Raw genomic sequence first — 12,956 nt, 5'->3', positions numbered from 1 at the left:
CTTAGGGTAAAAATAGTGAAAGGAGTGTGCTTCCCTGGTCTTTTTAAGTATTGTATGTGCTAGGAGAAAATTCTCTTCCTTGCTGAATTGGTAATTACTACAATAGAATAATAGAGATTATTTTCCAGAGTTAATGGAGATTATTTTGTGTGACTTTATTACACACTCCAGCTCCTTAAGTGGTAGTACTCTATTTATGTCTTCTTCCTCACCCCCACCTTTCCTGCCTGCCCCCCACCCTTTTTTTTTAATTTAATCGTAGGTCAAAACATCCACAGAATTTCAAGTCCTTGTAATACAGGATTTGTTAGTGTTAATGTGCGCTTGTGTTATTTTTGCCATGGAACAGTAGACCCAGTGTTTACAAGAAGGAGCAAGGAGGGGCACTAAGCAGATCCAGGGCTGAAAGAAGAGGGGATGAGGAATACATGTAGGAAATCCATTGCAATGACTTGATCAGTGATTGTGAAGTGTGTACACTTAGTCTCCAAGAAATGTTGAAACTACAGTCAGAGACTAAATAATGATGAGGAAAAGAGCTCGGGAGAGATGCTTCCCCTTAGCAAGAAGGGTTCACTGAGGTTTGTAGTGACTTCAGATCAAAGAAATAGGGTAGCAGTTGTGTTACCGAGATAACTTTTCCCAAACTATTTTGAAAGTGGAGGAAATGAATAATTTCTGCATTCAGACAGGTGCATTTGGTGCTCATGTGAACTGTACTTACAGAAAAGTGAAGTAGGGTTGTGCTTTGGCTGTGGTTGGTGCTTCTGTTTTCTTTGCCCTCTTGGTAAGAATTACACCTGTGGATTAGATTAAATAATTCTTCCATATGAGCCACCAAGTAAATGTGTGGTGTCCAGGCACAGTAAATACTTAATATAAGAGCACTGAAATATGTGGTTATTACTGCCTTAAATTTAAAATTGTTGTTTGAAAAAAATAGGCCAGTCTAGAAGCAGTTCACGTCTCTTAAGATATCTTTTTATTGTTTGAATACCAAACTCCGCTCATCAGTCCTGAGATTTTTTTAACAACCAGAAGCGTATTACAGCTCCGTACAGCAGTACAGACTATTCACAACTTAATTTCCATGGTGGAAAGAGACACAGCTGTGTAATAACTATGAATTAGACCTCATGGCAGGGAGGGTTTGTGGGGAGGGAATCCTTAATAAGGCCAAGGAGAGTATCACAAATCTGCCCTTCCTTCTGCTCTCCATCTATAGATCAGTTGTGTGAGACAGGGCTTCGATTCTTCTTTTTTGTGCTGCTGGACCTCATGGAGGAGGTGGTCAGAGTGTCTCCATCCTCTGACTTGCCAGTAGCTCCTGTATCAATGAGCAATACCAGGAAGGGGATGCTCCACAGCTCTCCAGTGAGTAGTCTGGACAAATACCAGTTGCTTGTATCTTAATGATGCTGTGAGAAATGGTTTTGCTTTGGTTTGTTTACATATAAATTATTTCTAGCTTGTGGTAGTTGTCTGTTCAAGCTGAAAAATGCAACATAAACCACAGGCAAGATACTAGTGCACTTCAGGTAGCTGAGGTGAATTTAGCCATGTACGACTGGTAAGGATTAGTTTGGGTGTTAAACAGAGATAAAGGAAATCTAATGTGTTAAAACCCTCTTCATAGAAAGAAGGATGTATATTTTAGCATGTCAAATGCATTTCTTTTAGCAAAGTTTGAGAATTTAATCTTATTTTTGGTTATATAGCTAGTAATGGGGTTATTTATGAATGCAGAAACAACTGATGGCTTTAAAATTAGTGGTAGAGGAGTATAAGAGCAAAAGGGAAATGTAAGCAATGTGTTTACAGGTAAGCGCTTTTTCAGGAAATACACCCAGCTAAGATCAATCCGTAGTAACGTAATTAATGTCAGCCCTATTCCTTCAGCTCTCTAGCAGTTCCTTCTCTTATAATGAGTTTGCTCTGCCTTTAATCCTTACATACAAAAATACCTTTCACAGTCCTGTTGTTTTCGTCCATCTATTAAAAAGGTAACTACCTAACAAACACGTGCACACAAGAAACCTTGTGGGGTGAAGGAGAAGGTACTAGATTTAGTCTTACAGAGAGTTCCTTGGTGGTTATTGATACGTGGCTCTAGGAAACCAGATAAAATGTGTTGTCTCAGCAAGCTGATGACGAACTCTCATAAATGTTTATGGCCCATAATGAGAGAAGGGGTCAGTGCACCGTGTAAAAAGAAAAACCTTTGGACTTGAGTTTTCCCTGTGCCGCTCAATCTGGTTTATTTAAAATATTGATCTCAAATAAACATTTTGGGGTAGGAAAAAAATTTTTGTTGGGATAGAATAAGGAGCAATTAACAAATATCTGAAATTCCTGCATCTGTTCTTCCTGCCTCCCCCCATTACTGAAAACTCAGTAAGGGTTTTTTTAATTTAAGTTGTTCATAAACGTATGCTCTACCCTGGAGGTTGTTTTTCATTGAAGTAACTAATGTAAAGACCTCAAAGAAATCCTTGCCAATTAGTTTAAGCTCTTAATCCTACCTCATAAAAATATGTATAATCTGGTGGGGAATATTCTCAGGAATTTAAATATTTGTTTTGGTTCTTAATTTTTAACAGTGCACAAAATACTGAAGTGCGAGTACTGATGGTTTAACCCCACTCCCATCATTGTGCCTACTCTGCTGAGTTAAACAAGATTTAGACACAGGGATGGGACTTGATTCCTTCCCATATTTTGAGAACTGGATTTACTTTTATGGAGTCCTTTTCCTAGTTAAAGTATTTTTATGATGTTTCTGCTTGCTCTGCAGAAACAGTTGAGAGAAACTACCGATTCTTGCTTGATGAGTTAGCATTATTAAGGCAGTAAATGCCAAGAATCTTGCTTAAATTCTATTCTACTATACCAATGAAAATTATTCACGTTCTGCATGCCCTGCCCTACTCTTAATCTGGGTTACTCTTACTCATGCAAGCACAGATGTCTTCATGATGGTTATCTTTTGAATGTTGCCTGTGATGAAGATGAAGCACAGCTTTTTAATTTGTGGGTTTCACTTTATTTTATTTTGTATAGAAGGCTCGGGCTAAACAGAAGGATTTCTGAAAAAAAACCCAGAAACGCCTACCTTTCTGTATTTTCAGCCTGACATTAGAAGTTGTAATGGCTTAACACAGAAATGCTGCACCGTCTCTGAACTGAAACCAAAAAGGAGAGTTCTCGTACTCAGGCAGACGTGAAGCAACGCTAAATGTCCAAGAAGGACTAGCTTAACTTCACAGTACAATAATGCAGGACTATAGAAACAGTTTCACTGAACTCATGAAGAACTTCTTAGTGCTGCAAGACCAGAGTGTATATTTCACCAGCAAACCATGAAGGATGTATTTTTCTGTCAGCTGCTGAACTGCCACTTAGACTTGACGTACCTCGGTATTTAGTGCCACTGAGAACAACCAATATGAAAAACTTAAATAAAGTACCAGGAAATGAAGTGTACAGGCTAAAGAGGAGTTAAATATACCGGAAACCTTTTCTGAGCTTCTAGAATTGGCTGTAGAGTTTTAGCCCCCAGTGCCTCCACGCTGAGGTGTAGATCTCTATGTCACTATTCCTTTGGAGCCGTGCCTCTAATTAAGTACATCTGTAGATGTAATCAGGGTTCTGTCTAGGAAGTTGTATACTTTTCCATTGCTTCATGGTTAGAGATGCTGCCATTCTTCAGTGGATGAAGTCAAGACAACTGGGAAAGAACGACTGGTCTCATGCTCAAGTCAGATGTGAGCTCTCTTGAAAAGGGATCCATGAAGTTCTGCTGTACTTTCTGCGCAGTTACCAGTATCATCCAGGGAATAACTATTACAGAATTACAGATTTTCTGGATGCCCAGCGTGAAGTCCACGTCTGACTTGCAGAACCAATGAGCACAGCGCTGAGGAACTGAATGTGGCCCTCCCAAAACTGAGGTTGGACTGTGGGTACAGTCACAATATAAAAAAGTGATGCTGACAAGTAATCGAGGCCCAAGTGGTGAATTGCCTACTAATCTCTGTTACCCTTCAGCTTGTGAAAAATGACAGCAGTAATGTGATTCAGCAGATTTTGCTTTCACAGAAGCTGTCTGATAAGCTTCTGCAGAGCACAAAGCTACCATGGTAACCAGAAAGACAAATGATTAATTGTCTATTAAGTGACGAATGCAGGGAATACATGCAGTGGACAGTGGATGAAGTCATAAGATGAGTGAGCAGAAACTGCGAACAGAATGAGTTCAGTGAGATGGGACAAAGGTCCTGGAAACAAGAGTGAGTGATTAGCCAGAGACTGTTGCAAAAAGTATGTTTTTGTGGAAACTTCCCAAATAATGGTTACCCCTGCCTGTCCCTCACCTAACCAAGTGTGTATATGAAATAGAAGACTTGCATGGAGGATGCAAGGAGAAGGAAACAAGGCAGGAATTCTCCTACAGTCTTGTTTATGCTGGCATTTTCTTTAAAATATTTGAAATGGGAGGTCCATTTAAAGGAATCCTAGTACAAAAATGCCAGTATCTCTAGGGTACATTTACCATTGTGTTGTCTCTACTTGCCTAAGCTGGATGGAAAAAAAAAAAAGAAAACACAAACCCAGTGCTCTCTCCTCACTTTGTCACCAGAAAACCTGTGCCTTGTGGTAGAGGAGGAGGAGATATCAAGATTATTCTCTTACAGGTAGAACTGGTCATTTCTGTCTCTTGAAGTGACTAGGGCTGCAAGATGAAGCTTTCTTCCCCTCTTCTGCAGTCCCATATGCCAATTGGAAGGGTACCCAGTATGGACTGAAAGAAAGACATAGACCTGTTGGAGAGGGGCCAGAGGAGGCCACAAAGATGATCAGAGGGCTGGAACAGCTCTGCTGTGAGGACAGGCTGAGAGTGTTGGGGTTGTTCAGCCTGGAGAAGAGAAGGCTCCAGGGAGACGTTATTGCAGCCTTTCAGTACTTGTAAGGGGCCTTAAGAAAGGTGGGGACAGACGTTTTAGCAGGGCCTGTTGTGACAGCACAAGGAGTGATGGTTTTAAGCTAAAGGAGGGGAGATTCAGGCTAGACAGGACGAAGAAATATTTTACAGTGAGGGTGGTGAAACGCTGGCCCCGGTTGCCCAGAGAGGCAGTAGATGCCCCATCCCTGGAGACATTCCAGGCCAGGCTGGACGGAGCTCTGAGCAACCTGATCTAGTTGAAAATGTCCCTGCTCATGGCAGGGGGCTTGGACTAGATGAGCTTTGAAGGTTCCTTCCAACCTGAAGTATTCTATGATTCTGTAATATGAGGTAGCTGTGAGTTGTGCCATCTGATAAATTCCTGTCTAACACCATGACACCTTTTAATATTTGAATTTGGATATTAGCAACTTTTGGTTGTGTCTGGCTGAAGTTCTGGGTATTCCTTGTAGGTCAGTCTTCGCAGAGTGCCTCAAGGAGAAGAGCATGCCTTCGAACGGAGGTCATTGATTAAAATAATTGAGTTACCTGTGAGTTCAAATAATTAGAGCAAGAATGAGCTGTTAAATGTCACGCCAGTGTTCAGAGAAGGAAGGATGGTTGCACAGTGGTGCCAGCTTTCCTGTTGCTGTGGTTGATGCCATTGGAAGCAAGGCTCTAATGGAAAAGGCGAGTGTCTTGCAGAGGGAGGGTAGCATTCTCTAAGTGGTCCCGTAGCCCGTGGAATATGGCCAGTGTTGGTGGCGAGGAGAGGAGAGCAAGAGAGGACTCTTCGGAGTCTCTCTCTCCATCAACTTTAAACGAGACCAGTACCTTTGGCCGCAGCTGGTCCTTCTGAATATCCTGCCACCCTTTCCTACTTAAAATGCAGTTCTGAGTGTTTTCGTTTAGTGTCATGATTGTTTTAAGCACTTGAAGAATTGGAGTAGGGTTTATTACTTTCATATGTGTATCCACTTGCTGTCTTTTGAGAGAGAGCAAAGTTTGACTAGGATGAAGCTCTCATAACGTTTCTCAAACCCAAGAATAACTTGTTAAGTTTGCTTTTGTTTTGGATACCTCTGGATCCTCATGAAATTTAATTGACTGAAGTTACAACCAGAGTATCTTTTTTTGTTCTGTTTTGCTTTAAGGGTGGAAAGGGCAAGCATGAGTGTCCAATATGCTTTCTTTACTTGTCGTTAGTCTGACTTTTCCATATGCCACTTGGGTGGGAGGGGGGATCTGACCCCATTCTCGCCCCCCCAGAGCCTTGTTTGCTTAACCTGCCTATTAACCTTGTCTTACCAAAGGCAGAAACCCTCCGGGGCAAGGAACTTCCCTTGCTACTGTGCTTGTAAAACACCTGGCCCTAACGGGACCACTTTCTGAACGCCGCCGTAATAAAAACACCCTCAGGTTTCCCAAACTGTTGAGACCTCGGATCCGGTGGAAGGCCCCCCCGTGGCTGATGAGAGGGGATGGGGAAGGGGGTGTCAGTGCTCCGCATGGGACTGGTGTGATGGAAAATGGCAAGCGTCCCCGCGGAGCTGAGCCGGAACGTGGGAATTGTCACGGCCCATGGAAGTCTGCAGCTCATTCAAACAGAGTGGAAACATGGTAGATTCATAAAACTTTCGAGTCAGAAAGTTTACAACTTTCCTTCTTTGCGGCAAGGGAAAAATCTATACTGCAGCTTTTAGATAAACATTTTAATGTTCGACGGGAATGTGACTGTGAAAGTGCTGTTAAGTCAGCATTAAGAGCCTCTGTTCCAATTGGAAGCAAAGTAAATGGTGAAGTTAATGTTTTGTATATTTTGACTTTGCTCTAGCACTGTTTAAATTTGATTATTTTTTTAGCATAGTTTTCAGTAATATTACATTATGTGCGTGGTGCTAATCAGTATTTACAGTAACAAATTCAGCATTGTTATTAGGAGAAGAGAGAAAAAAAAGCTAAACATGAATGTACCCCACTGCATGCCTTTGAGTATAGAAGTTTGGTAAGGCTTACTTAAAATTGTAAAGTCTAAATATTAGGTTGTAAAAGCAGTTGCAAATTTTACTCGTTTTTTATTCTTCTTTAAAAAGGGATACAAATATAAAATGTATGAGTATATGGTTATATAAAATTCAGAAATAATTAGTGCCATTAATGAAGATGCAAATTCTGGATTTAACGAAGGTGGTGGAATCTTCTGCTAAATCCACAAGTTTCAATGTCTCCTCCTTGCAATCCTTTCCTAGTACATGCCAGTTGTCTTTGTTTTTTTGACTTATCACTTGGGTCTTAGACCTTTTCCACTCCCTGCTTTAAAATAATTTGGTTTGATGCTGAGTTAACACTGATGAACTGGCCTACAATTAGGTCTTGTGGGAAAAGGAGGGAAGTTGCTTCTAGTTTTCAGTAATTCATTGAAGAAAGCTAATGTCTCTTTTTGGTGTTTTCTGAGTGGTCAGAATCCAAAGCTGGGGGTCAGGGAGTGGCAGGGAAGGAAAAGCATCTGATTTGAATGGCACTTGAGAGAAGCGCCAAAGTTTGCTCTCTTACCATTGTGCATTACCCTTGGGCTTTTCCAGCAGACTCCACAGCTTGTGAAAACCAGACACATTCGCTGTCTCTGATTTCTCCATCGGGAACACAAGACGGGATGGTTCTGTGCATCCCGTGTGAAGCACGCAGAGCTGCAGGGCCAGCTGGGTCTGTGGGGGTGTTGTATAAAATGCTTCATGGCTTTTCATAGCCTGAAGTTTTAGGGAAGCCAAGCTCATAGGATTTGCCATGTTGTCTGTCTCTCTGCTGTCACCTACAAGCTTGTCAGTCAGCTTCAGTAAGGTTTGACAAAAGAAGTAATTACATGAAAAAAATTAATATAAAAGTTCTTATAAACCCTATGGAAATGAGCACTGGTACAGTGCAGAACCTCAAATTAATGTCTCCCACTGAAAAGCAGTTTCGGGTTGAGCTGAGTGGGTTGTGGATTTGCTGGTGTGACCACACAGAGGTGCAGCATGGGCCCCAACAATGCAAGAAGGGCCCTTGGTAGCTCAGGCTGCAAGAGCTGCCTGAAGATCCACCACGAGGTGGGCATCAGCGGCAGGTGGGATTCATCAGTTTCTACAGCCCCCTGAATTACTTGGTTGAAAAACGCTGGCAAAGCATGTTTTCTTAGCGTGAAAATGGAAGGCTGCTCTTCTGATCCTTAGGATCAGACTCATTAGTTGGGGAAGCAGAATGGTACCTTCATCTTGCTCACCAACCTCTTCTCTAGCTCAGCCTCTTCTCCCTTCCCCCTTGGCTTTGCTGGCAGGCTTTGTGCGTGAAGAGCAATTGCTGGTGTTCTCTGCCAAGCTTTAGCTGACAAGCTTCTAGGAAACATGAAGTGATGGGAACACCTATTTTCTCCTCTTTTCTTTCATTCCAAGTTATGTTTCCTGACTACTTTCACAAAGAAGTAGTAAGAAATCCTCCCAGAACAAACGCACTGTAAGCTTGTTGGTGAAGTTTTATACTGGAAGAATTTGTATGTGCACGGAGCTCTCGTCTTTGTAGGAGCTGTCTCCACGCTTGGGAAGTTATCTATAAAAAGCAAGTTGTACCTAACAGGAAGGTCCCTTGTTTTCATGTTTCCCCTTCACTGCAGAGTTGTGGGCACATCAGCTGTTGCACTTTAATTTCACATCCGACCTTAATCCGCCTCCTCTCTGAAGGGCAGTCAGGTCTGTGTTCCTTCCTGCACATTGTCAGTAGGCACTTGCCTAATTAGCAAGAGCAGCTATCTCTAGATGTTTAAGGATAAAACTGCTGGAGCAGATCTCTGCAAACACTTGAGGATGGTAAAGAATTACAGAATTGGCTGTTTCAACACTGATTTTAAAAGCAGCTTTGAAGAGATATTAGTATTGCCTCATGATTGATTTTTCTGTGTGTTAGAGACATAGAATTGAGTGTATGTACAAGTTGAGACATAGGATGAGTGTATGAGGGAGCATCTGTGCTATATTCAACATGCACGCAAAGGAAAGGCTTATTAAACGTGTGGATGGGGGAGATGTCACCAAAGCGGGCCTATTTGACCAACATAACATTTACTAATTCCAACCAGCCAACAGCCCAGTTGCTGTCGTATGTCATGTAAGCATGGGTGAGCTGCTCAAGGTGAACCTTGAAAGTTGGTAGGTGAAGAAAATGTCATTCTCCTCTTTTTCCAGCATCCTGCAGAGAAGTATTTGGGGTAGGTTGAGGGCAGGAGAGCGAAGGGGGTGCTGGGCTGGTGTATGGGGAAGTTGTAGATTGGTGTTTCAGCTTAAGTTTTTTGCCCTTTCTCATGCCAAATCAGTCTCACAAGCTCTTGGCCTTCTATAAGCAAAGAGGAATACTTTTAGTTTTTAATTCAGAATTAGTATGTTTCCTGTGAAATTGTCTTGTCTAATTTTAGTTGGTTACACCTCTGAGTGGTTTGAGCCAGTTGAAGGAAATAGATAGGAAGGATGAAGACAAACCACTGTAACATGGAATGCACATAGGATACATCTACCATTTCCCCCACTGTCCAGTTTTATGTCCTGTTATGGTGTCATTTAACTGGAATGGTTTTCTTGAGCATTGGGAAAAACCAGTAAAATGTTACACGCACTTCAATGATCTGTGTTAAGTGTTCAAATCAAGAGCTTAGGGCTTAACTGGCCTTTTGTTTGCAAACCTCTATGGTTGCTTTACAGAGCTACTGTCCCTGCAAATGGCAGCACAGTGTGGTGCTCCCAGTCTGTTTCCATGTTAAATAGAGATGAGCTGATGTAAATGCTCCTGGTTCTCACTAGTTATTCCTCTGTATTAATTTAGGGTTTGTCTCTGGTGGTAGTTAAGCTAAGTAGTCATAAGGATCTGGATGGATTCCATTCCCTTAATGAAAGGTACCTCTTCCTCAGTATTTCTCTGGGTATCACTTTTTGCCACGTGATCACATCTTCTCGCCTCTCCTCTTCCTGCAGCTGTCAAAGTTAGTTGGGAGTTTTAGTTATACAAGGATTTATGCAATTAATCTGTAAGGAAGAGTAACTCTTACTGTGGAAGCTTGCTAAAACTTTTTCATCCCTTCTGGGTTTGGCCCTATTTTGTTGGCTGAGGAGGGAGCCAAAAGTTCTGATACCAAGATTCCTTTAACGATCTTGCCTTTACCACCACAGCCATAGTTAGGAAGTGGTGTCTTGATCGAAGGGAAGTCCATCGTCACAGCTTTGCAGAACCACGGCAACGGGGAAACTGAGTAAGTTACTGGGTCTTGCCAAATTTCTGCTAATGGTTGTGGAGAGAAAGGCTGGCTATGCTGTGGAGGCCTCGGAGCTGTCGGGTTGTCTGCTGTGCACACCAGGCCTCGGGCTGCAAAACCACTGACAGCTTTTGGCATCTTAACGTGGTTTCATAGAAACTCTTGTGTGAGTCGTAGCCACAAGAAGGGGGCAGAACAAGTCAGCGCTGGAAGGCGGTACGGTACTGCTGTTCCTTAAACGTGCTGCAGCTGGGAGATGCTTGTCACTTGGTTAAAACCGGCAGTTGTTTCACTAGGCTGTTCATTTTAACACGCTACCTAAGCAACAGCTGATTTACCTTGGGGCAGTTGAAGAACTTTGCAGTCTTCTGATGGATCATCTAAAATTAGAGCAGAATTTAACTAATTTAACATGAAGGACAACCAGCTGAACATCACAGTTTACTAGTGTTACTTTCATATCTTTTGCTTTCATGGTGGAAAATATATTAGATGATAGTCTGAAATAATTTATGTCTCATATTGCTTTAATTTGCTCCCATACTGATGGAAGTCATCATCCCCAAAGATATTTTTTTCCCTTCAAACTTTGGTAAGTCCTATTAAATGAATAAGACAGACTTAGAGTACTGGTAGCTACTTGCTACCAGCCAAAGGATACAATGACTTACAGATGTGCAGTCATGACAGAAGCAGCTGCCTATTTGAAACTGAAGAAGGAGATGCTTTGTGTTGCTTATCCTGCGTGACCATCAAGGTTTTCAGATGTAGAGGAACTATTGCGTGAGTGGTGATAGAAGAGTCTTCCATTTAATCCAGCGGTATCAGAAAAAGTAGAGTGAGAAACTTCAAAAGCCTCATGGAGGGGAAGGGCGGGGGGGATCTTTTTAAACACAAGCAAAATGTTATATATATAATACATAGAAGTTACTCCATTTCTTTCTTCCTCTCCGTAACATTCAAATAGACAAGAAGTGGTTTCATCCTGTTGAGTGTCAAGAGAGCTGTTTCAGCTCAGCTTCGCCATCAGGAATACAGAAAGCCTGTGTGGTTCATAAGCTATTTAGGAGATAATATTTTGGAGTTATTTGTCAGTCATCTGTTTCCAAGGTCCAGTACATTTATCAGTGATTTCAGTGAAACTTTATTAACCCAGTCGTTCTATTAATGACCTGTAGATTTTATTTTTTTCCCCCACAGTTTCAACATGCTCTTCTGATTGATTTATTATTTGTGGAGACTGGAGTAGTGATGGGAGAAAAGTTGTTATTTAGAAACTAGCTCCAGAAGAAAAGTGTATTTTCTCGTATTAAAACAAACTGCATGGTGGTTCCAATAGCTCTATTCCAACTGAGGTAGGTAGGGAGATTTAAAGGTGACATTTCCCTTGATGCAAAGGTCATCCTCAAATTACAGAATCTGAAACTAAACCAGTCCCATTTTACTTTTAAGGCTCAGTTTTCTATGCTGCATTCCCACCTGTACACTAAATTCATTTTATAAATATTTAAAGGTTTTTTTTTTTGTTGAGGACAGTCTGCTTCATTTACAGAAGTGTATAGATAGTCCGAGTCCTTAAAACACTTTTCTCATAAGAGGCTCCTCATGTAAACTGTGCGTGGACTTCAGCCTTGGGGACTTGTGGGGGGCATAATCCATGTTAGAAAACAGAAACACATTAAATAAATACCTTTTTTCTACACATCTTTAGGTGCTGTTTTTTGGGGTTTTTTTAAACATACCTATCTATATATTTTTTAAAAGTAGATATATTCTATAAGTCAATGCAAGCAGATAGGGAGGGGTACAGTTCCTTACAATAATTTAGACTCATAATGATACGACAGCTCAGTGATCGTACACATGGATGCTGTTGTTCCAGACCCATGATACCACGTTTGTGGCACTAGAAGAAGTCATTAGTTTAGCACAATGCATTCAAGAATGTGTTTAGTTGGTATGAGGTATTTTTGGTTGTTGGGGTTTTTTGAAAGCAATTTTTCAATATGCAGCGATCTAGAACGTGTTTTTCCTATTGTGAGTGCCATGAATGAAAGCCGGATTTGTTGAAAAGCTGCTAACTTTCTGAAATGGTTATGGAAGATGGCAGGAAAGACCGACTGATATCTGAAACAAGTCACCAATTTCATGCTTTTTTCAAGTCAGTTCACTACTGATACTAAAACCAGGTTAAAATGCGTTCAAAGGAAAGGAGGGTTCACTTGGGAGCGTGTGTAAAGATAGGTAATATAATGTCAGACTTACCTGATTTGAGAGTTTTGTGGTTGTAATTCATGTTGTAAAGATACTGAAGCAACATCTTACTAGGAAGGTGTGAGGAGGAAGAAGAAACATGATTTTGAAGGGATGAAAGTCCCAGAGGAAGTGGTGAAGCATATAATCCTGAATCACTTCAAGCTTGCCTTGGCAGAGCCCTAAAATTACACTAAAATTCAAAATTGCTCCTTACAATGACAGAGCATGGATTCTATCTCCCAGAATCTCATCTCAGGTTTTTTGCATATTAGCTTCTTGCTTAATTTCTTGTTGCAGTGGTTGTACAGAAGTGACACCAATCCGTACGTAATTGGGAAAATTCTTTTTTACTTTGTCCATGTAGTTGTTTACGTAGAAAGCACAGATGTAAAACCTTTTCTGTGCTTGTGCTCCTTCTTTGTAAGAAGGAAGGGTCACTTCTGTTTCCAGCTGTCTCAGAGAGGGGCTCCAGAAAGCAGCCAACAA

At 41.4% G+C, this 12,956-nt stretch overlaps 1 protein-coding gene across 7 annotated transcripts in view; it reads left to right on the top strand.

Annotated features, from left to right (window-relative positions):
* Positions 1 to 12,956, top strand: part of DUSP16 (dual specificity phosphatase 16) — a 69,090-nt gene that overhangs the window by 38,560 nt on the left and 17,574 nt on the right. The gene's annotated exons all lie outside the window — the stretch shown is intronic.

The sequence above is a fragment of the Patagioenas fasciata genome, chromosome 1 (assembly GCF_037038585.1).
Source record: "Patagioenas fasciata isolate bPatFas1 chromosome 1, bPatFas1.hap1, whole genome shotgun sequence".
Taxonomy (NCBI): domain Eukaryota; kingdom Metazoa; phylum Chordata; class Aves; order Columbiformes; family Columbidae; genus Patagioenas; species Patagioenas fasciata.
The sequence above is the reverse complement of the archived record's forward strand: the minus strand, read 5'-3'. Positions and strand labels throughout refer to the sequence as shown.